Genomic DNA, 22,743 nt, shown 5'->3' with positions numbered 1-22,743 from the left:
GACTAGGGAGATGGCTCATTGGTTAAGAACACTTGCTGCTCTTGCGCAGGACCTGTATTTGGTTCCCATCACTCACATGGGCTCTCACAACCATCTTTAACTCCAATGTCAAGGTATTTGATACCCTCTTTTGATCTTTGTGACCATTAGACATGCATGCAGGCAATCTTGCAAATAAGATAAATAGATCTAAAGAAATTAAGGTTTAGATAACATGAATAATCTCCCTCCTGAATCTTTGAGGGAAACGCTGTCTAGAGATAACTAATTGTTCTCACTGTGGATCTTTGAGGCCCCTTTGGATCCTCTTGGATATCACAACTGATCAGACTGTGCGTCCATGTCTGGTTTGCAGAAGCTCTCAGTGCCAGTTCTTGCCTCAAGGGTCCCTAGCTTTATAAATGTGTTTCTGCAGTTGTGTGTAGAGATGGGTCTACTGAGGACCTGCACATTTCCATCAGGAATCCAGGGAAAACCAAGTTTTCATCCATCCTGAGATGCTGTGTTTGTCCTGTTTAGCTGCTGTCGTTTGTGGCTACCTTGGTCAAATATAAATGCTACAGTGGAAGCCCAGAGCTGCTGTCTGTTCATTTCTTTCTTCTGTTTCTTCATTTATTCGCTCGTTCCATTTACTTATTGGGTCAAGAGAAACCAGTGCCTGTCTCGTAACACCACAGGATGGGCTTTATCAGAAATAAAAATGAAGAACTGCGTTCTTATTACTAGAGCGTTCATCACTCAACCTCTTGCAGATAGCACGCTGCTGCAGAGGGAAGCAAGCGATGCTTACACGAAAGTGGATAAATCAAGCCTTTGGAAAGTGAAGCCATTGCAGTGCATGCCTGGGATCCCAGCACTCAGGAGGCCAAGGCAAGAGGTGGTGTGCGAATTGAGTCCACCACGAGCTACATAGTTAAATAGTGAAGTTCCTGTCTTACAAACACACAAGCCTACAAAACCCCATGATCAATCCATGTTAACATTTCTCTTTGTGTTTTAGGAACTGATTGATACTCTAAATAGCTGAAGCTATATTGGGAAAACAGGACAGGAAAACAAACCTGAACCACTGAACGCATTTGAAGTTTTATTGCGTCAGTGAGATTGGTGTTGGGGATATATTCAGTCAGATGAGAAGCGAGCAGGCGGTTAGCAGTCAAAGACTGGAGAAGATTGCTGAGGAAAGTGGTGAGCTGGTGGAACTTCTCAGGAGAAAGCAGCCCCCAGGTGAAGCTCAAACACCTAGAAGCATCCTTGGAAACCTGTTCTTCTCTTAGGATTTGGAGGAGGTTCACTGTGAAGTCAACTCATTGTATTGCTCAATATGGTATGCACAGAACTCCAGGGATTTTGTCGTCCCCTTATTTAGCATAGAGATGAAATAATAAAAAATAGGAAATGTAATGTAAGGAATTATTTTTAGCTTTCATTTTCAGAGCAATGTGAAGTCCAAGTTTTAATTTTCACTAATTTTTCCTGTGTCAAACTTGGTTTCTGTTAAAATAGATTTAGTTTAAGCTGTCTTTTTCTTTTTTCTGGTATTAATTAACTTCACACGATGAGAGCATCTTATATACTCATAGGTCACATATATCAAATACTTGAAATGAGGCTATATTTCAAAACACTTTGATGCCTGCAAACACACATGTCTCATTTAATTTCTACACTACATGGCTAATTTGCTTTCTCCACGTTACAGTAAATAATATTTAAAATGTAGTAAGTTTTTTTTAAATATTTTTAATGTTAAAAGAATATAGACATTTCACGTTTCCCAGACATTCTGATCCACTGATTTATCCATGGAGAAGCAAACCTTTTATCTCTAATGAAACATCGGTACTTGCCAATATGGTGAATTTCTTAGGGTACAGAATAGCTAAGATTTAGCCAAACCCGTTCTCTATGTGTGATCAATTGATCTCTATTTTAAATCAAAATTATGGTACTGGACACACAGTTAAAGCAATCTAAAGTTCTAGATCCCTGCCTCCCGCTGCTGAATAGGGTAGCCTTGATTCCTATATATGATGCAAAACCCCCTTTCCAGCCATGGAGCCAGGAAGCAGCTAAGCTGATGCTAACATGTTGTATCCCACTCTTGTGTTAGTGTTCTTAGAACTACTGGGACCCCTTCCAGAAGCCACTGTAGACTCTAGAGCAGCAACTGGCCTGCCTGTGGTTTCAGTAAGGGCTAGGAAGCAGAGCCTTTATAAGCCTGCTTTTAAAGCACATATTCTAAAAGATGTCAGAAGACTGGGATATTGCTATGTTCTAGAAAAGTTAGACATGGGTACAAGAGATGGGTATCAGAAGGCAGGCATCATTCAGAGGGGAACGCTACTTCCAGGAATGAGAGCAGATAAGAGAGAGCCCTGAAAGCCAGGCTGAGCTCACCTTTAATTGTTAAGCTCTGATCAGGTAGGGAGCAGGTTTGTAAGACAGTGAGAGCAACCAGCTGTCTCTACATAATAGCAATGGTTGTAAGAGTGTACACAGAAACCAGTGAGAAGGGTATTTAAACATGCCGAGTCTGAGAGGCCCAGGAGGGTCTCAGCGGTCCTCTAGATCAACGTTTTCCTCCTTCCTCAGATGGATAAAATGATAAAGACTAGAAAGGTGGAAGACCCAAATAAGGCTGGTGGAGTGAACCGTGAGAAGGCGTGGCTGGATACGGTACCAGCAGTGTCTTCATTAAGGTCAGGGGGGTCAGCTAAAGTAACAAGTTTGATCCTGCCTATCTTGACTTTTTATTTTTTAATTATTTCTTTTAGATTATAATATAATAACATCATTTCCCCTTCCTTTCTCCCCCCCCACCCTCCCATACATAATTGCTAGTTTATATACATATATATTCCTAAGCACATAAATACTACCTGCTCAGCCTCTACAGTGTTGCTTGAATGTATGCTTTCAGGCTGACCATTTGGTACTGGCTAACTAATTGGTGTCCTCTTTCCCGGAGAAGACTATTTCTCTCATGCTCAGTATTCCTTAGTCATCAGGATATCTTTGTGTAGGGTTGAGACCACATGGGCTCTCCCTGCCCACTGGAGCATGTATATTGGTGTTGTCCTTGTTCCGCTCATGTTTAGGTAGTCACGTTTATGAGACTTCTTTATAGCTTTTGAGAATCCACGGAGACACAATCTCCCAGCAAACTCCCTGTTCCTCTGTCCCTTCCACTCTTTCTGCCTCTTTTTCTGCAATGACCCTAGCTGTGGCTTCTTGTCCACAAAGATCCCAAGGCGTCGGTCCAAGAGTTGTATTGGTAGATAATGTAGTTGGGACTGGACTCCACCACCCTGCATTTCAATTGATTGTGATTTTCTGTAATGGCTTCTGTCTGCTGCAAAAAGAAGTTCCCTTGACGAGGACTACATTTACTTGTGGGCTTAAGGAGCCATAGTTAGAATGTAGTCAGGAATCATGATGACTTCTTACTCTGCAGTTTTTCTCAACCCTGTTGGGTTCTCTGGAATTTCTCTTTATCTTCCCATTCCTATCTCTGAGCCAATTCAGTTCTTTGAGGATGGGTTTCCTTAGTGCCTTCATAGGTGTCCTGAGTCTACCCTGAACTACTTTCTGACCAAGTGTATTCTGCATCTAAGAATATCATTTGTTAAATGATTTTTAGTTTGGTTGGTACTAGGGTTCTCTCAGTCATTGCACACTTGAAGTCAGGGCACGGGTACTAGAGACTGGTAGCTGACACTTCCAGAGATGGGTAGAACAGCCTACTGACCTATAAAATACTGAGGATATTCTGGAGTTTTGTTAAAGGAATGACAGGGGCTTCTGTCGATACCAGCTTCTGTCACCTGACTTTAATTACCTCTCATTACCCTCCCCCCCCCCCCCCCCCCCCCCCCCCCCCCCCCCCCCCCTCCCCCCCTCTCCCCTCCCCTCCCTCCCCCCCCTCCCCCCCCCCCCCCCTCCCTCCCTCCCTCCCTCCCTCCCTCCCTCCCTCCCTCCCTCCCTCCCTCCCTCCTTTCTTTCTTTCTTTCTTTCTTTCTTTCTTTCTTTCTTCCTTTCCTTCTTCTTTAAAATCAGAACTGAAAAGTACATTAAATATTTTTTGTTAATCCTCTGACTTCGAAAATTTATTACATCATTTATAATATTAATAATATATTAGATCAGATTAATTTAGATATACAGAGAATTATATGTATTTATTAGAGTATGTATATGTATATGCATGGAGAGAAAGAGACAGAGAGAGGAGAGAGAGAGAGAGAGAGAGAGAGAGAATACTTACACTACCTTTGAATCTGCAAAAATTTTCAATAAAAGCTATCTTTTTCTCCAGTGTTACTCCCACCCCGACCCTGTCTCTTTGGAGAGGTAGCCATTAAAGGCAGAAAGGCTGGGCAGGGTACGTTTCCATTGCTTTTTGCATCGCCATTCCATTTGAGCAGTTATGCAAGCAAGGGGTGGGGGGATACATGCATTTTCCATTCTTGAGGCCCTTTGATCACTTTTGCTCTTACATAACTCCCCAACAGCTGGAGCTGCAAACTTTAAAATTGGCAGGCTCAGGGTTTGTATTGCGAAAGAAAACTCAACCCAAATTTGAAGAGAAACAGCTAGATATTTTTAGTGGTTCCAGTATCTGGAGTCATAATCATTTAGTGAGTAAGGAATGGTGGGCTAGCAATCAAATCTCCTGCCCCAGATGTCACCATATTGACTGGTACTGTTGTACTGGGTCTGGATGAGGAGAGTGGGTACTTTCTTCTTCTTCTTCTTCTTCTTCTTCTTCTTCTTCTTCTTCTTCTTCTTCTTCTTCTTCTTCTTCTTCTTCTTCTCNTCTCTCTCTCTCTCTCTCTCTCTCTCTCTCTCTCTCTCTCTCTCTCTCTCTCTCTCTCTCTCTCTCGGTGTAACACCAAACTCCAGCTTACAACAATACTTCTGGCCACAGAGGACCAAAGGAATGTTCATTGCAATGTTTGATATGTCCTCTTATCGCCTTGTGGTCCTGCCTTACTTGGAAGATCCATCTTCTTCTCAACAACATTTGTTGTTCATTTGTCTTCACAGCTGTCTTTGCGAACATATCCCTCTCCCTCCTGGTTCTTAGCTCTCTTTGCCTGCCACTTTTACCACTTCTCCCTCCTCTCTCTCTCTCTCTCTCTCTCTCTCTCTCTCTCTCTCTCTGTGTTTTCCACTTAGTTTTTTCTTTTGTTTTGTTGTCTTAGTTTCTGAGTCTGAGACAAAGTCACACTACATAGACTAAGCTGGCTTCAAACTTGGGACTTGTTTGTCCCAGTCCCTTGAATCCTGGGATTATAAGTGTAAGGCTCCACATCTGGCTTTGGACACGATCGTTTGTCCACTGAAATAGAAATGAGTCCATTTATTGCTAGCAAGACCACATCGTAATGATAATAGCAAAAACTCAAACCTCATCCTTCAAATCTGTGATCGCTCCTGCATAAAGTCAGCGCCAAGTGTAGAAACACGTTTATGAAGAAATGATTAAACTTGCAAGTTGTGCAAATAAAACTAAAGAAAAACAAATTTGTGTTTTCTGCAGTGATGCAATCTGAGGGAACACTGATACTGGCTAGTCGTTCAAACATTTAGAGGTCTAAGATGACAGGAAAGTCGGGCATCTCGTTTCCTTCTGTTAACCTTTCTTTCTCATCAGAGAGCTGGGATGTAGCCTTAAGAGAGACTCTGATTCTATATCTCCAAGAGTGGCAGGCCACTGGTGGGGAGGGTAGTTTGATGAGGTAACCAACTGCTTTCTGCTTGACTCTGAGGCCCACGCCCACTGGCTGGAACACATGCCTGAATCTGTAACCCTGGTGAAGAGCCCAGGGGTAGTGAGTTCAAACACCTTAGGTGAGTTAACTACTTTTATTGTTTTGCTACATAGTCAGGTTTTCAAAATGCCATTCAACGCCTTTTTTTTTTTTCATCTATCAGTGGTGGCGCATGCCTTTAATCCCAGCACTCAGGAGACAGAAGCAGATGGATCTTTTTTAGTTTGAGGCCAGCCTAGTTTCCAGAATAGGCAGAGCTACACAGAGAAACTCTGTCTTGAAAAGCTAAAAAAAAAAAAAAAAAAAAAAAAACCTTAATTTTACACCCATAGTTTAATGTTGTGTTCAGCCTTCATCAGGGGCATTCTTGCTGTAGCAGGGGCAGTTAATACAGAAAGACATTATCTGGCCAATGTGTTGAAAATAAGTTATAGTGAGTGTTCTGTTCTAAATGGCCCTGCGATTGTCCCCTTCAAGGCTCAGCAAATGTCTTAGTGTCCTAGTCACTGTTTTATTGTTTTAAAAAGACATTGTGACCAAGGCAACCCCTATAAAAGAAGGCATTTAACCAGGAACTTGCTTAACTTTTCAAAAGTTTAGCCCACATTATCATCCTGGCAGAGAGCATGGCAGCATGCAGGAAGGTGCTGGAGCAGTAGCTGAGAGCTTTATACCCTGATCAGCAGGGAGAGAGAGAGAGAGAGAGAGAGAGAGAGAGAGAGAGAGAGAGAGAGAGAGAGAGAGAGAGAGAGAAGGAGGGAGAGAGGGAGAGAGAGAGAGAGAGAGAGGAAAGAACAAGCCTAAACCTGGTGTGGGCTCTTGAAACTTCAAAGCCCACCCACCCCCAGGGACGCATTTTCTCCAATAAGGACACACCTCCTAATCCTTCTAATCCTTGTCCCCTGGATTTTCCTGCACAGCTTAGTTAGGAAACCACTGGAAATGACCTTCTATGTCAGAAAATTTGCTGGTATTGTTAGACATTCTTGTGGGAGAATATATGCTTAGCTCTTCCTACCCACTGGAACGCTCACATTCATAGGAATCTGTGTCAGTCATGACTTACTTGAAGCTATCTTTCTGTTTGGGAGGTTTTCTTTGTATTATCCCCAGCTGAAAAAAATTCAAGAAAGGACTTGATGTGAAGTGAGATATTTTTAAGATTTTCCATGCCTTATCTTTATTTTCCTTCAAACAGCCTATGGTCATGGCGATAGTCACTGACTTGGCTATGCTACATGCCTTGTGTTCAGAAAGCCTTTCCTCACAGACGCTGTTGTCCTCACTTGACAGATATGTAAAAGGAGGTGCTGACAAGCCTCATAATAAGCCTAAGATCTTACAGCTAATAAAAGGTACAGACAGATTTGGACACAGGCATTTCTGACCTTGAAACAAGCTTACAACTTGCTGTAATGCTGTCCCGCTGTTGACAGTATTAAGAATTTATATATTTTGTTACAAAGTTTACAGAAGTCATACTGTGTGTTAAGTTATGAATTAGGCACTGAGGGCATTGGACAAACATGGATCACTCTCGTTGTGGAACCTAGACTATGGAGAGAGACAACAATACAATGATTAAACAATAATTTATATAATTGGAATTATTATGCATGATAAGCACTTGTAAGATGATACTTATTTATTCCCTGACTAAGTGACATTTAAGGTGACATTAGAAAAAGTATGAGCTAGTGAAATGATGGTGGGGGTGGCAGAAAGGGTCTCAGGGAGCAAATGTTCTCAAAGATGAGATTTCCATTATTTCAACTACACTGAGTCCATTAAAAGCATAGTTTCTGCCAACAATATTTCCTTAGAAGTATAGATAAAATCTGTACTTGCTTTTATGTGGCCATAACTCGACCCTATTCTACTTAGGGGACTAGCTGCATAGCCATAAGATTTCGAACCAGATGTCTTTTGATGATCAAAGTACATAAGGTAAGAAATGCCCAGGGAATGGCACTTGAAGGAAGCCAGAGGGATTCTATCCAATGTGGAACAACAAAGTCTTTAAAGATGTGTAGTTGCCCAAAGGCAGAAGGATGCCATTTCAGAACCATTCCTCCCCTTTCTTCCCTACACTGGTATTCCAAGATGTGAAGCTTCTATCCCCATGCAATTCATAGGAATCCAATTTAGTTTGAGTTATAAAATCAAGTAACTAAGCTTTGTGGAACAAATAAGTTGGTGAATTGGATAGGGAATGCAGAAAGAAATAATGTGTAAGAACTCAGCGTAAGAGTAACATTTGGTATTAACAAGGAAAGCACTGACAGATGACCATTTGTTTGCAAAACAAATAGATTCCTCATTCTTTACAACAAAATAAGTTGCAGATGGAGGAAGAATGGAAGCCTATTTTATCTTCTAAAATTCTGGATGGAGACATGGGCAAGTAATTGTATAGTTCTTGGTTGGGAAAGCAAGTACCAAGACCAGTTCATGCATTTCTCCAGGCTTGTCAGACTGGCCTGTTCCACAGTCCTTGTACCAACCACAGGTCAGTAAGCTCCAGTGTCCTGGTTGGCTTTGTGGACGAGTAGAATATTGATGTCTATCCCATCTCTACCCTCCGTCCCTGGAGTAAAAGTCTGTCTACCAAGAATCAGTAGCATGTGGGAGTATGCAAAACTATAGTTAAAATGAGACTCTATAAAAAGGTATAATTTCTTTATAACAAGTGTGTGTGTGTGTGTGTGTGCGCACGTGCGTGCATGTGTTTGTATGTGTGCATGTTTAGAGTACTTGTGGGAGTTGGTTTTCTTCTTCCGCCAGGTAGGTCCTGAGGATTGATCTCAGGTTGTCAGTCTTGATGGCAAGCACCCTTATCCTATAGTCATAGTATATATGTTCATAGTTCATCTTTCTATCTCTTGATTTGATATTTTGATATTTTCTTCTGCTAGCAGAGAGTGAAAAGTTGCCTAATTTTATGGGAGGGCTTTAGAGGGATTTTTTTCCCCATAGTTTACATAGTCACAAGGCGAAGTACACCAAAAATATTTCTAGTCAGTAAGAGAGTTAGGCAAGATAGGTAATACGTGGGCACAACGTTAGCCTTACTAAAAGGCAAAACAATAAAAATGAAAACAAGGTTTTGGGGATGCCTATCAATTTGATAAAGTTTAAAAACGGTGTCAAATTCTGTTTGATGGGGATATAGGAGGCTAGACAATTATGTCTGATTGTTTTTATTAATATTTATTAAATATGTTATTTGCCCTGCTCATTTCACATCTAAGAACTTACCTTAAACCGTTCATCGCTAACAGCTCAGTGGATACATGCACTAGGATGTTCTTTATTCCTGTATTTGCAGTTGAATGTGATCTGAAAGCAATGCGCACTGTGTTTTTATGTAATGACCGCAAGGTAGTTGACCAAGATAATTTATCTTACCTTCCCTATTGGCTATCAGTTATTCCAAGAACATGATCAAGGAGCAGACAGGCCTTCTCACTTTCAGGAAGCTGCATGTTGTACATCAGGAAATGGAAGTGTTACCCAAGAACTGTCCTCCTTAGAAAGTGAGTTCACATGGGTGGTCAAATCAGCGAGGAGACGGTGAAGGGAAGATACAAGCATCAGACTAAAAGAAATGCCTGGACAGAAGATAGGGCTGTGTGAGACCCATGCATGGTGGGACTTGTGCTTCTCTCCTGAGCGATGCTGTTGGCTGGAAGGGAAGGGGGCCCTGGACTGATGCTCTGTCTGCGACTCCATGCCACCAACCATGTCCTACTAGTGAGCACTCTGGTTACAGGAATTCAGTCAGCCCGAATGGATTTGCATCTCCAAGGGGTGTAGAGTGGATTACAGACCGGAGGTATTTCTCTGAATATATAATGATTCACTGAGGGAGAGGAGTAGCCGAGGAGAGGAGCTCTTCAGCGGTGTTCGTTCTTGAGTTTCTACTTAGTCTGGCAGGAATGAAGGACGAGACTTAGTTTGGTTGGAATAAGTAACCGAGTGGGCAGACTGAACACGTGAGCATGTGTCAGAGCTGATGGTATATGTTTTCTGCTAACGAAACCTTTTCTTGACAGCTTTGCTGTGAGAGGTGAGAAAGCTCTGCCCCACTCAACCGCTGGGACTAGAAAGACAGGTGACCCAAGGTGTACGGAGGTGACGCTGCGCACATTTGAAGGAAATGGGAGTCTGCAGGGTGACTCCAAGAAGAAGGCTTAATGTTCAAAAATACACTATGGACAGAAAGAACAGGAAATTCAAAAACCCGTTTGTCTACTTTTCTCTCATGAGGCAGAAATTGGGTCAGAGCCTGTTCCAACCCAGTTCTCAGGTAGGTTGCTCAGGCTGCCAAGCATTCTGATTGGGTGCCACAGTGGTGGGGGCAGGCGGAGAAGGCTCAGAACTGCAAATAGCTTCAGAAGTTAAAGCCAGTGGAGGCAGAAGGGTTGTCAGGCAGCAACAATTTAAACAAGTGGAGAGCCAAGGAGTGCTTCAAGTCACTAAGGGACCCAGGACCCAAAGGCACACAGCCATGTGGCTTTGGTTTTGAATCTAGTTTTTAGGAGTTTGTGTGGACACAAACAATCTAAGCTTGTTCATTACAATTGCTCATATGCTGCCAAATCTAGAACTGGATGTCACGGAACAGGGAAATAGAGTCCCACCCAAAAGAGTAACTTTAGGCTATGGAAGAAGCCATGAGTGTATGAAGTTCTGAGCAAATGTGTGTTATTGACATTATTGTTGACAAGACATAGCTGTGGCAAATATTCCAAAACCTCAGACCTATAGGAAAGTGTCAAAGCCAGGCTAGGCTTAGCTTTTGGACTGGAGGAAAATGTTGACACCGTGTGCAGAAAATGTCTGCTGTAGCTTTCTCTCCCCCAATATTTTAATACCCTGAAGACTACTCTTACTGTGATTGATGAAACCTGCCTCTTTGATGCAGCTCCATACCATAAACCCCGCCTCCTTTATCATTCCACACTACATCTCTGCTCAACAGTTATACAATAAACACACTGAGCTTCCAGGGTTCTGCTGTCTCTTCAACGGAAAGTCCAGCCCACGTGACCTATTTCTGAGTGTCTACGTGCTTGCCTTTTCTTCATTCGCTTGCAACCCCAAGTCAGGTCCACATCCTTAGAGCCGTGTGAGGACTTGGCAGTAGCCAGCACTATGTCATAATTTCTTGGTTGGGGAAAGGCGGCCGAGGCAGTGGTTGTGCTCGCTTCCTGCTCCAACTTCTGCTAAACTCTGAGCCCTGCGCAATGTTGTTCAGAGTGCCAAGGTGGAACTTTGGGAACTTTGGGTGCTGTGCTAAATGCTGTGTATGACTTGTCAGAGTTCTCTTTACTGTTCTTGGGCAGGAGATGCCTATCCACGAGGAGAAATCTAGCGATGAATGAGGTTGGGTAATTTGTGTAAGATCTCAAAGGCAGGAAATACCCTAGCAGATGAATCCACATACTGGGCTTCTCATCAAACCTATTAGTTGTTAGAGTATGCCTAGTGTTAGGTATCTTTTGAAGATGCTTCAGGCTTGTGGGTTTTGGCTGGTTATATATTTTATACATTTTATACATTTTAATGCCCGCCCCCCAGCTTGTTGTTTCTGAGGTTACATGTAAATGTACAGAGTAAAATAGTGTAATATTAATCCATATTCTGACTTTGGCATGCAAATATTTCTGAGAGGTTGTAAAAATGCTCAAGTCTTAAGCACTTAATTGCTTATGTTGACATCAAGACTTAGAAGCCCAGAGAGCCTGAGGCAGCCACCTCACCTTCAAGCGGCCTTATGTTTAGACCTGTGTGCCGCATAGTTTGGTTGTTTGCTGTATCCTCAATAAATTCCTTTGACAAAACTACTCTCAGAAAATTTTGTTAGAAAGTGATAGAAATGATGAGATTTGGTTCTTGACTCATTTCCCATGAGCATCTTTGTCTCTTTTTCCCAAGTGAAAGCTTGGTAGGATAACAGTGAACCCTTATTCCTGCTATAACTTTTCTGAGATACTCATGATGTATAAATCAAAGAACTTTGGACTCCTTTTTTTTCCCACAAACTATTTCTAGTACTCTGATAGTGTAAGTTCCCTAGTATTCCATGGTCAACTTTACTTTCCCCATGAGCTCTGATGAGATGGAATCAGTAGAGGAACAGGTAACAAACAATGACAGATGACTTGTCTATTTAAGATACTTGATAATTTTCCTTAACTTAAAAAAGACCAACATCTCTTTAAAATTTCATTACATTTATTTATTTGTTAGGGTTATTGCATATGCATATGCCATGGCACATGTTATGAAGGTAAGAGAACAACTTTCAGGAATCAATTCTGTCCTGTGGGTCTTGGGAATTGAACTCAGGTTATCAGACTTGACCACAAATATTTTACCTACTGAGCCATCTAACCCGGTCTATCCTCAACTTCTTTTCCTTCTTTCTTTTCTTTTTCTTTCCCCCCACCTTCCCTCCCTCCCTTCTTTTCTCCCTTCCTTCCTTCCTCTCTCCCTCCCTTCCTCCTTTCCTTATTTCTTTTCCTTTTTTGACACAGTATCTATCTATCTCTCTATATAGATCTATATCTGTGGGTATCTTGAAATTCACTATGGAAATCAGACTGACCTCAGAGATCCACTTGCATCTGCCTCCCGAGTGCTGGAATTAAAGGCATTTGCCACCATTCCCAGCTCCCTATCCTTAACTCCTTTAATCAAAACTTTATTTGACCTACACAAAGGCAAAAATCAAAACTACGTCAGGCATGAGTTCGTGACTACTGAGAGGCTTTGGAGGTCACAGATAAGACAGACACTTATTCTGAAACAGTTTCTATGATAATTCTTTCTGTTTTCTTCAAGCCTGCACATGTAGTTGAACTTTGAGTCCAGAAGATGCTAGAACAGTCCTATGGAAAATCTACGTCAGGTCTTTAGCAGGAAGGAGGCGTGCCATGATGCGCGGTGCCAATTGTGCCATACCTCAGGCATATTGTGTGTCACCTGTACCTTAAGTTTATCACCTCTGTGGCCTACTTGGCAGTAAGGAATGTGGCCTCTGCTGATGTACTCAGAAACGAACAGAACAAGCCATAGGCATCTGGCACCCAACTGTTTGCTTTGTCGTTCAATTATGTCACAATTTTTAAAGACATATGCTACTGGCAGACTTGGGGGTGGAAGGTTCTTTGGCTTTACCACTCTGAGAATATTGCCAGGGATGACAGTAACCGATTGTAGATCTGCCACAGGCACTACATGTTCTTTTGAGTAACTTTAGTGTGTTAATTTAGTTAATTCTCATGTCAGCTTGCTAGCCTTAATTTTAATTTTCTGAGAAATAAGCCTGTCTTGGATCAAAAATGATCAGTGAATGATGGAGATGAGAAACAAAGGCCCATCTATCTGACACCAAAGACCACCGTTTTAAAAAGCCACTGTGTTCTAGAATCTTCTGTGGTGAACTCACTCACATGGATCACGGCTTCCAGTCTCTGTAAATTGCCTTCTCTAAGCCGTATCTAACAGAAAAATGAAATCACAGCATTCAGAAGTAATCGAATTATAGTCCCCAACATGCATTTTCATTAGTTATACTCGAAGCATTAAAAAAAAATGAGCTAGGCTCTAACTGGGTTAAAAATGATTTATACTGCATGAGAAGGATTTCAGAGCTCCAGGGCATGGCCTGAAAGACTCATCATACATTGTTCCAGAGGCGTGTCTGCTAATCTGTGGCATGTCCGAGCCTGAACACCAGCGTGCAAAGGTACTATCACTTTCCTAAAAGAAATCTTCCCTTGTCCATTTCTGTAAGTGCTACAAGTCTTCTTCCAGCCAAGTGAGCAGGCTTCCAGCCCCCAGAGACCAAGGCAAGCCCTAAGTGGACAGGGTGACAGAAGACCGAGGACATAATTAGACACTGGACGTCTGTGTGTGATCTGAGATTGCCACATAGTTATGAACGGAATCTGCACAATGTGGACTTCCTCACGTTCCTTCCTGGTAGCATTGGGTGACATCTGACCAAGCAGAGGTCTTCAATAAATGTTGATGGTTGTAATACAGACTTGCATATCATCATGCCACATGTGGAATGTGCCCGTGATAAAAAGAGACGTAATATAAATTATATATTGGATACAGTGTTTGGTATGAGAAATTTATAACTTATATTTTATAAATTATTTATAACTTATTTATGGGAATTTATGACTTATTTATAGAAATAGCTTGTAAAATGTTAAGACTAGGAAGAATATCAGAGATATAATCCCTTTAATCTCCTCATTTTTATGCCAGCAACACTGGCCATAAAGATATAATGACTTCCCCAAAGGAGACACATATACACACAAATTTGTTTAACATGCACATTGTAAAAGCTTAGATCTTAAAAAGTGTATTGGTAAGGGTGGTACTTGTTTTTCGAAAGTTTCTTTTTTTCCCTATGGGATTAAATCTCTGATTTGTGGTCCATTGACTTGGGTCCTCTACACATCTGAGGATATAGCTCTCAGGAAAAGTCCACTATCTGAGCCTGGAGCCACCCTCTACAGAAAGGCCCTTTGTAGGATGTGTGGAAGGAAGAAAGTATTAATGAGAATCCATTTCATCATTCTTGTTGCTGGTTCTTGAGAATGTTTTTTGACTGCATAATAAAAGTGTAAACACTTTTGAGGTAATATTTTTATTTTGAAAGCATTTTAGGCATGTCTTCTAAAAATACATGCAAATTTTATAACAGACTACTCTGTCATTTACATATATGCAATGCATGAACTAGAAAGTAAGCTGACATAGAAATAAAATAATTGAGTGCACGGGTGTCTTAGATACTTTTCTATTGCACTGACGAGGCGCAACAACCACAGACACTTATAAAAACCATTTAACTGGGGGCTTGCTTACAGTTTTAGAGGGTGAATCCATGACCATCATGGCAAAGATCTTGGCAACAGGGAGGCAGGAATGGCGCTGAAGCAGTAGCTAAAAGTTTGCTTGCATCCTCATCCTCAGGCAGCAGGCAGAGAGGGTGAGACTGGGCCAGGCATAGGCTTTTAAAACCTCCAAGCTGACCCCTGGTGACACACCTCCTCCAGCAAGGCCACACCCCCTAACCCTTTCTAATGTTTCCACCAACTGGGGCCCAAACATTCAAATAGGTGAACCTAGGGGGCCAGTCTTATTCAAAGCTGCGCAATGGGCTTTATCTTCTAGATCATTACTTTTGTGTATTACTATAATGGAAGATAAAATACAAAAAAAAAAGGAAATAAAGGTTAATATCAGTAAATACTGGCTGAATTGCAGTAGCTGAGGGTGGTAGCCTAAGGACACATATCCCAGTGTCAATACCAGTGAGCACCATTCAGGTAACACTATCTCTTCGGATAGATTTACAACTGTGTAAAATTTTTAAAAAGTCACTTAGGTTCATCATGCCCTTCTGTCATCTCCAATAAAGATCAGATAAAGTTCCCATGGCTTTGGTTTTCTGTTGCTACATTTGGTAAACACTACCTGGTTCGTAGAATCAAAATTCTAGTGATAGAGTGGGAAAGCCATTATTATAAGCCATTGTCCCTTGTTTATCTGCCTGTCTCCAATGCTGGCATGCATGAGGTGCTTAGCTGTGTGTTGTGAACATCACAGCTTCTTCTGTGTGATGGCTCCTCTGTTCTACCCACGTCCAGTGTGTGTTTTCGGCCTAATTGTTAGATGCTAAAGTGCCTGGTTTGTTTCATGTTCCTCCTTCAGCCTCCCTTCCTCTCCTCCCTCCTTCAATTCTTTCTACATACACAATGCACACGCGTGCGCTCATACACACACATACACACACACATATTACACACACACACATACACACACACACATACGTTTGTGTGCAGGCACACCCATGAAACCACTGTCCTAAGAGTCTTTGTTTGAGTCTCCCCTCCTCCCTGGACCTGCACTGATTTTTATACTTTATCAGCTCCTCCTTCTCAGCATCCTCAGTGAGCACAAAGCCTAAGCTCAGGTTTCCCTACCCTTGCTCCCTCATTGTAACTAAACAGAGCCCGTGGGACACAGTGGGATGCACGCCAGGCAGTCAGGAGCCTTGGCCTTTAACATCAACCCTTCTATTAACTTACTACTCAACTCAATAAACCATGTTCCTCTTCAATAGGAGTGTCTTCTTTGATTAAATACCAGGGCTGTAGCTTAAAATTTTTACATTTTCTTCCCATTCCCAAGACTGAGGTGTTTGTTAGTTTCCTTTTTCCCAAAGTATAGTCATATGTTCTTTTTCACTAATGTCCAGGTATTTGACACATGACCCATAAGAATTGCTTCATTGTTATCTAAACTGATCTTGGGTCTCTCAGTTTCTAGCAAGGACTTGCCCAATGGGTGCTGCAGGATCGCTAGGAGAAAAGGTGCCATTGGGCATATGAGTAGAGACGGCACCTGTGTCCAGAGCTGGTAGCCTGCCTGCCCGGCCTTGGGCCAGCTCCTTCCCACCCCGCTCGCCTATTGATTTCACCTTTGGGGCCTCGGCCCCTTTATCATGCGACCAGTCATTTGGAGGTGATAATTATTCATATTTCAGTTCACCCCCCCGAACAATTTGATTTTCTAGTTTCCTGAAGCATTGCTTACCCACATCTCTCCACTGTACGTGCCTCTGAGCCACGAGGAGCTAGGCAACCGTGAAGGCTACGTGTCACCTGAGGAGGTCATGGGACCTGCCTAGAGATACCAGCGCTGTTCCAGCCAGTGTTTTTTGGGGAAGTTCCAAAGTGACAGGACGTTCAAGGAAGCAAAGGAGAGCCAGGCAAGGGTCCAGGGGGGAAGGGACGGGGACAGAACACAGCTGCTCATTTAGTCCTTGGGCAGTAAAGACTGAAACATGCTGTTCTTGTTCCAGCAGCTAAAAGGAAGGTGACAAGAAACCTGAGAATAGGGAACTTAATTGTCACCAAAGCGTCCCTGGACACATAGGACGATCTCGGCACCGAGTACACAGCTTAACCCTGGCAGCGCCGGTCTTCTGTGCTTCCCTGTGTGTTCCGTGAAACTCACATTGCTTCCGGGTTGACTCCCTGTCAGATCAAAAGCACCCAGCTTGAATATTAAACACAAACCATCCCCAAGAATATGCAGGGCAGCTTGTCTTGGGACTTTCTGTATTTCATGTCAAATGTAACCATGTCTCAAATAAGATCCCATCGGCCTGATTCCTGGATCAATGTGAACATTGCTTACCATACTCCCCCGCTCTGCACCCCTCACAGGTCAGGCTGTCTCCTAAGCACACGGGAAAGCAAAATAAAAGAACCATAGTTACAGCTTTGGGGGCTTTTGTGTTGAAATGAGGAAGATGAAAAGGCAGATGATTCTAATGTGGTGAGAAACAGATCTCCATCGGCTCAGCTGCTTGTATTCTCCCCCAAACACCGATGCCAGTTTGAACTTATCTTATTTGAGTCACTAACTCTGCTTTGCTTCGGCCATTAAAATAACATCTCTCTACAGGCGGGGATCCTGTCCAGGGTTTCTATTCTTATACACCTCACACCTCGTCTAGTGACTGGCAGGAGACGGTGAGTACTTCATAGTATGTGGTGAGTGGATGAAGGAATTTACTGTGAAATCCATTTGCTGAGTGAAGGAACTTACCAACTGTGAGTATAGGGACAGACAGTGATAAGGAAAAAATTTCTGAAAACTAGAATCGCTGCGAACTAAAATTTAAAATTCAAGGTTATAGCAGCCATACTCCGAGATGATATGTAGTTGCAGAGGGTCTACATTAGATGATATTACATATATATACTCTGGATAATAACTTCTAATTTAATAATAATTACAACAATTTTAATAGCTGCCTAATTTCTTTGTTTCTTCCTCAGAATAAAAGTTTAGAATGTAGCTATCTAATAAGGATAAGAAAGGAAAACCATAGCATGACTCAATAGTTTATGGTAAGCCTGGCACCTGTTTCCCTGACCAGCTGGCCAGACACATTTCAGGGCAGTGGGCCGAACAATGTAAGAGAGGAAGGAAGGCCTACAGCTCTCTGCCTTCCTCTGGAAAGCCTCAAAGACCTGCTGCCCGTTCATAATAGCACATGGATTTTCTTGAAAGCCCTTCTGCCTCCTGTCCCACCCATAGGGTGGCAGTTGCTGAGTGGGAACCTAATGGTGAGTGGGCCATTCCGTAGGAGGGATGCTGAGCCGCTGTGGCCTGTGCTCATGGCCACTCTGTCAACAGGTGCAATCGCCTAGAAAGCTTGGTGGCCCAGCATGTGTGACAGGGTGCAGACAAGCTGGGCTGCCAACAATGGTGTCACTCGGTAGCTCTTCTGATTACCGCCTACAGAGAGCAAGAAAGAGCAGCTTCTCACCCACCCCAAGTGCAGAAAGAGCAGAGCTTCTCACCCACGTCAAGTGCAGACAACCTGTAACGGGGAAGTATTACAAAAACGGCTGAGCCAGCATTTAAGGAGACGGTTCATCCTCTTGCTTAACAGTTTCTCAGGGAAGAGAGAGGCCGGAAATCTAGTAACTCACAAAACAAGGGGAAGGCATGAGCACTCTCACTGAGGTCCGAAGTTTCAGCTTGATCCAGGCACAGCTGTCAAGTGGCAAGGTAGGAAAGAAGCTAAAAGCTGGAAAAACACAACCAGAAACTCAAGCCAGGTGTTAGAATTTATACTTCTGGATAGCCAAAGGACTAGAACAAACACTGATGCTCACAATAAACTTAAATATGTTTTAATATAATTATGAGATAAAAGTACAACAGAAACTCTTGAAGTCAGAACATAAAGTTTCCTAATAAAGCAGCAAAAATTAATATCAGGCCTCAACAGATTTAATACAAACCACAGTTGTATAATGCTGCTTATACACCATTGTGAAGTCTTTGTGGAGGTAAATAAATACTCAAAATGGGGGGTAAAATAAAAGGTACAGAAATTGTGAATGAAGAAACCCTATTTTATTCCCATGGTATGATTATACATGTAGAGAATCTGAAGTAACCAACAAAAACTACTAGAACTAGTGAGTGACTGCAACAGGGTTCCAGTGTGTCTCATAAATGCCAAACATCAATCATTCCCCATATCCCAGCAATAAGTAAGAGGAGTTATTAATCAGCAAAGATATGTATTAGCTTTTACAATCACCTCTCCAAGCTAAATACTCAATTACAAGTTTAACAAAAAGTTTATAAAATTCTGATGAAAGAGATAAAGAGCCATGTAAAGGAAAATGTATCCCATGTCCATGGATAAGGATACACAGCAATGTAGAATTTCAGTCCGAATCCCAGCAAGTTATTTTGTGGATATCAGCAAACTAATTATGATGTTTATATGAGGGGGAAAAAGACTCTCAGATGCAAACTCAGTGTTGAAGAGCAAAGTTAGCAGAATCACTCTACCTCAAAGACAGAGAAGAAAGCTATAGGGACTGAAATGGTATTGGCAAAAGAACAAAGAGACCAATGGGATGGAGTAAGGAGCACAGAAACAGGCACACAAGTACAATCGATTGATCCTTGGCAAATCAACAAAAGCAATAAGCTAGTAAGCTTGGGAAGGGAGATTTTTCAATAAATGTTGTGGGAACAACTCTATGTCCACATGCAAAATGACTAGCCAACTAATCAGCTTTATGGTTTGAATGGGAAATGCCTCCATAGTCTTACATGCTTCAACCCTAGGTCCTCCGCTGGTGAAACTGTCTGGAAGGTTGTAGAGCCTTTAGGAGGTGGAGCGTTACAGGAGGAAGTGAGTCACAGCGGGCGGGCCTTGGGATAGTATAGCCTAAGCTAACTTCATGTTCACACTCCACTTCTTGACTGTGGATACATTGTGAGCAGCTGCCTGGCGTTCCTGACGCCTCACCCTCTCTATGACAATGGATTATGTAACCCCTCATACTGTAAACCAGAAAAAGCCCTGCCTCTCTAGGAGCCTTTGTCAGATATTTTCTCACAGCAATGAGAAAGATAATTAATTTAAAAATTCATAGCCTGAAGTAGGGCCATGATGGGACCGTGTAGCTCTTAGGCTCTTGGAATTGATATTCAGGGAGGCAATGGAAAAGTTTGGAACTCTGGGATAGAAAAGCCCTACAGGGCTGTAAGCAGAGCCAAATGGATAATTCTGGTGGGTGTTCATAAGGCTAAGAGAAATGGGAACTGTGGATTCCTAGTTCACGAGGTTTCAGAGTGGAACAAAGACTCTGTTAAGATCTGGGCTAAAAATCCTGTGGGTTACTTTTTTGACAGTGTCTATCTTCATTCTGTCGTTGTCCTGAGAAGGTGCATTAAGTTTGAACTTAAAAGTAACAAAGCTAATGCATTTGGTGGAGAGGGTTTCAAGGCCGGGTAGCAGTCAGGCATGTCCCCGCTTTCTGCTCTTAGTCACATGCACAGTTAAAAACGAGCAAGCAAGGTAGTTAGATACAAAACCAGTGCAACTTGCCAAGGAGAATAGTACAGGCAAGTTTGAATTTGTGAAACAGGCGCTAAAAACTAAAGTATAAAGAGACCAGCCCAATTTAGAAACATCCTGTTCTGCATGGAACAATAGGGAAGGCGCTTTTGTGAACCAGAACCTGCCTAGTAAAGACTCCAACTAATGAAAATACATTTTCATTTGAAAGGAGATGACAGCTGAATGAATTCTCTGATCAAAAATAACCTCCTAGGAAATTGACCTCGTAGATTCAGCCAACATAGTGGACAGAGACCACTACTGATATGGTCTAAGGTAGAAGGGTTTTTCTTTTCTTTTTTTTAAATTTATTTATTTATTTATTTTGAAAAATTACCGCCTCCTCCCCATTTCCCACTTCCCTCCCCTCCTCCCACACATCTCCTCCTCCCCCCACTTCCCTACCCCTCTCCCCCTCCCCCCACTCCATTCCCCCTCCCTCTCGAGAATGATGAGCAGTCCAGGTTCCCTGCCCTGCAGGAAGTCCAAGGTCCTCCCACTTCTATCCAGGACCAGGAAGGTGAGCATCCAAACAGGCTAGGCTCCCACACAGCCAGTTCATGCATTAGGATTGAAACCTAGTGCCATTGTCCTTGGCTTCTCATCAGCCTTCATTGTCTGCCACGTTCAGGGAGTCCGGTTTCATCCCATGCTTATTCAGTCCCAGTCCTGCTGGCCTTGCTGAAAGAATTCCCTGATCAAAAATAACCTCCTAGGAAATTGATCTCATAGATTCAGCCAACATAGTGGACAGATACCACTACTGATATGGTCTAAGGTAGAAGGGTTTTTCTAAGTTGGCCACAGAACTTGGTAGCACTGTCCACATGGTACTGGTGTCACAGGCATGAGAGATATATGATTGAGGTGGTCACAGAAATTTGCTCCCTAGTTCCAGCAAATAAAGTCTGGCCGGGTCAAAGTCCTTCGAAGATCACTGTGTGAAGCTGTGAAGGTGGAACCTAAGTTGCTATAGAGACTCAGGGCCAGAAGCATGAGCTGGTCACTGAGTATTGTGGGCATGGAGTATAGGTGATCCAAGAGAGAAGCTGTATATGCTGTAGGCAGCAGAACTGAAAAGGGAGGGCTAAGCAAGCCATTCTTAACCCAGATAATTTCATCGCGAGTCCCAAATGCTGGACATGGAGTTGCAGGAAGTGGGTGTTTTTCCCCTGTTGGGTTTTGGTCTTCCGTGTTCTTTTCTTATTCTCCCAGCATTACTTTTTCAGTCGGTAGTGTTTACTCTGTGCCATTGTATACTGGAACTATGTAACTTGTGTTTTGATATTATAGAGGCTCATAGGAGATTCTAACAAACAAAATAATAAAATCTTACAACATGAAAGATTTCTCTGAATATGCTGGTGGCACTGATTTTAAGGGAAAAATATAAAATGGTTGCAAGTGAAAACCTCGATACCTGTATAGTCATTTGAAAAATGTAAACAGTGGTTTAAAATTGTCCTAATGTGGCCCAAGTGGCTTGAGCAGAAAGATCTATCAAACACTTATATAGAAGTTGAGTCTAGTTCTAATTTTACCCTCAGTACTTGGTCTTGGTTACAGAACTTTACACACGTGAGAGAAGCAATCTACTAAGAGAATCTGCACAATTCCTTGTAATTTCTTCTGAGTTTGCGTACATGACTCAGTGTTTACTTTCATGAGATGAGTGACCGTCATAAATGGTACCAAACTCAAGCCTCGATCTTTGATCCTTCCCTTGTGTTCTGCAGCATATTCTTCTGCTCCTAGTAACATGACAGATAGATGCAGGAAAAAGTCAAGGTCTGAGAAAATGTCAGGAAAGTAAACGTACAGATTTTTGCCAGGAGACAAAGAAATTCAAATCGGTCTTCGCTGAAGTGGAGAACCTTTGATTAAAGCAATCTGCTATGAGTGGTTTCAGGTTTCAGTGCTGCAGAAGTTAGCAGTGTCTACTCCAGCTTGGCAACATCCAACTTACACAGCTATAGAGCATCAAAAGACACACCAGTCTCACCAAAGATCATAAACGTTAAAAACAGAAATGAAAGCCAGACATTAGTTCAGGCCCTATTAATTTACTAGTCTAACTGCAGGGAGTTTATATTGACATTTCAATATAGACTTTATTTAAACCTACATGGTGTGCTTTAGATATATTGACACTTTAGATGGTGAGTACCCTGAACCTTAGAAGTAATAAGAGTGAATGAGACCTCACTGAAACTCCCGAATACAAGATACAAGCAAATTCCACATTTTTCTTCAACAGCACACTTAGTGAATATAATTAAGATACATTTAACATAACAAATGGCACATTATTATTATATATCACTATATATTATATATAATATTATACAAAATATATTATAGGAGTCGCCATGATTCTCCCGCTCCAGACAGACGCAGGTTAAGATCCTCTCTGAGATCAAACCCAAGCCTGCTGAGCTACATACCCAACCCCATGTACAGTCATTAAAAAAAAAAAAACTGGGC

The 22,743-nt window shown here is 42.2% G+C and overlaps 1 long non-coding RNA gene across 2 annotated transcripts in view; it reads left to right on the top strand.

Moving 5' to 3' along the window:
* The first annotated feature begins 5,616 nt into the window (after positions 1-5,616).
* The window catches only part of LOC126512562 (uncharacterized), a 30,380-nt gene continuing 13,253 nt past the window's right edge, over positions 5,617-22,743 (top strand). Inside the window, exon 1 of one of the 2 annotated variants that reach the window (XR_007595085.1) lies at positions 5,617-5,856. This is a non-coding gene — a long non-coding RNA (uncharacterized lncRNA). Of the gene's footprint in view, positions 5,857-17,286; positions 17,354-22,743 lie in introns of those variants that run through there. The other variant, XR_007595086.1, reaches the window with a different exon arrangement.

Source organism: Alexandromys fortis, unplaced genomic scaffold, assembly GCF_014885135.2.
Source record: "Alexandromys fortis isolate MF-2015 unplaced genomic scaffold, M_Fortis_MF-2015_v1.1 scaffold_76, whole genome shotgun sequence".
NCBI classification, from domain to species: domain Eukaryota; kingdom Metazoa; phylum Chordata; class Mammalia; order Rodentia; family Cricetidae; genus Alexandromys; species Alexandromys fortis.
Note: the sequence above shows the minus strand (reverse complement) of the source record. Positions and strands in the feature narration are given on the sequence as shown.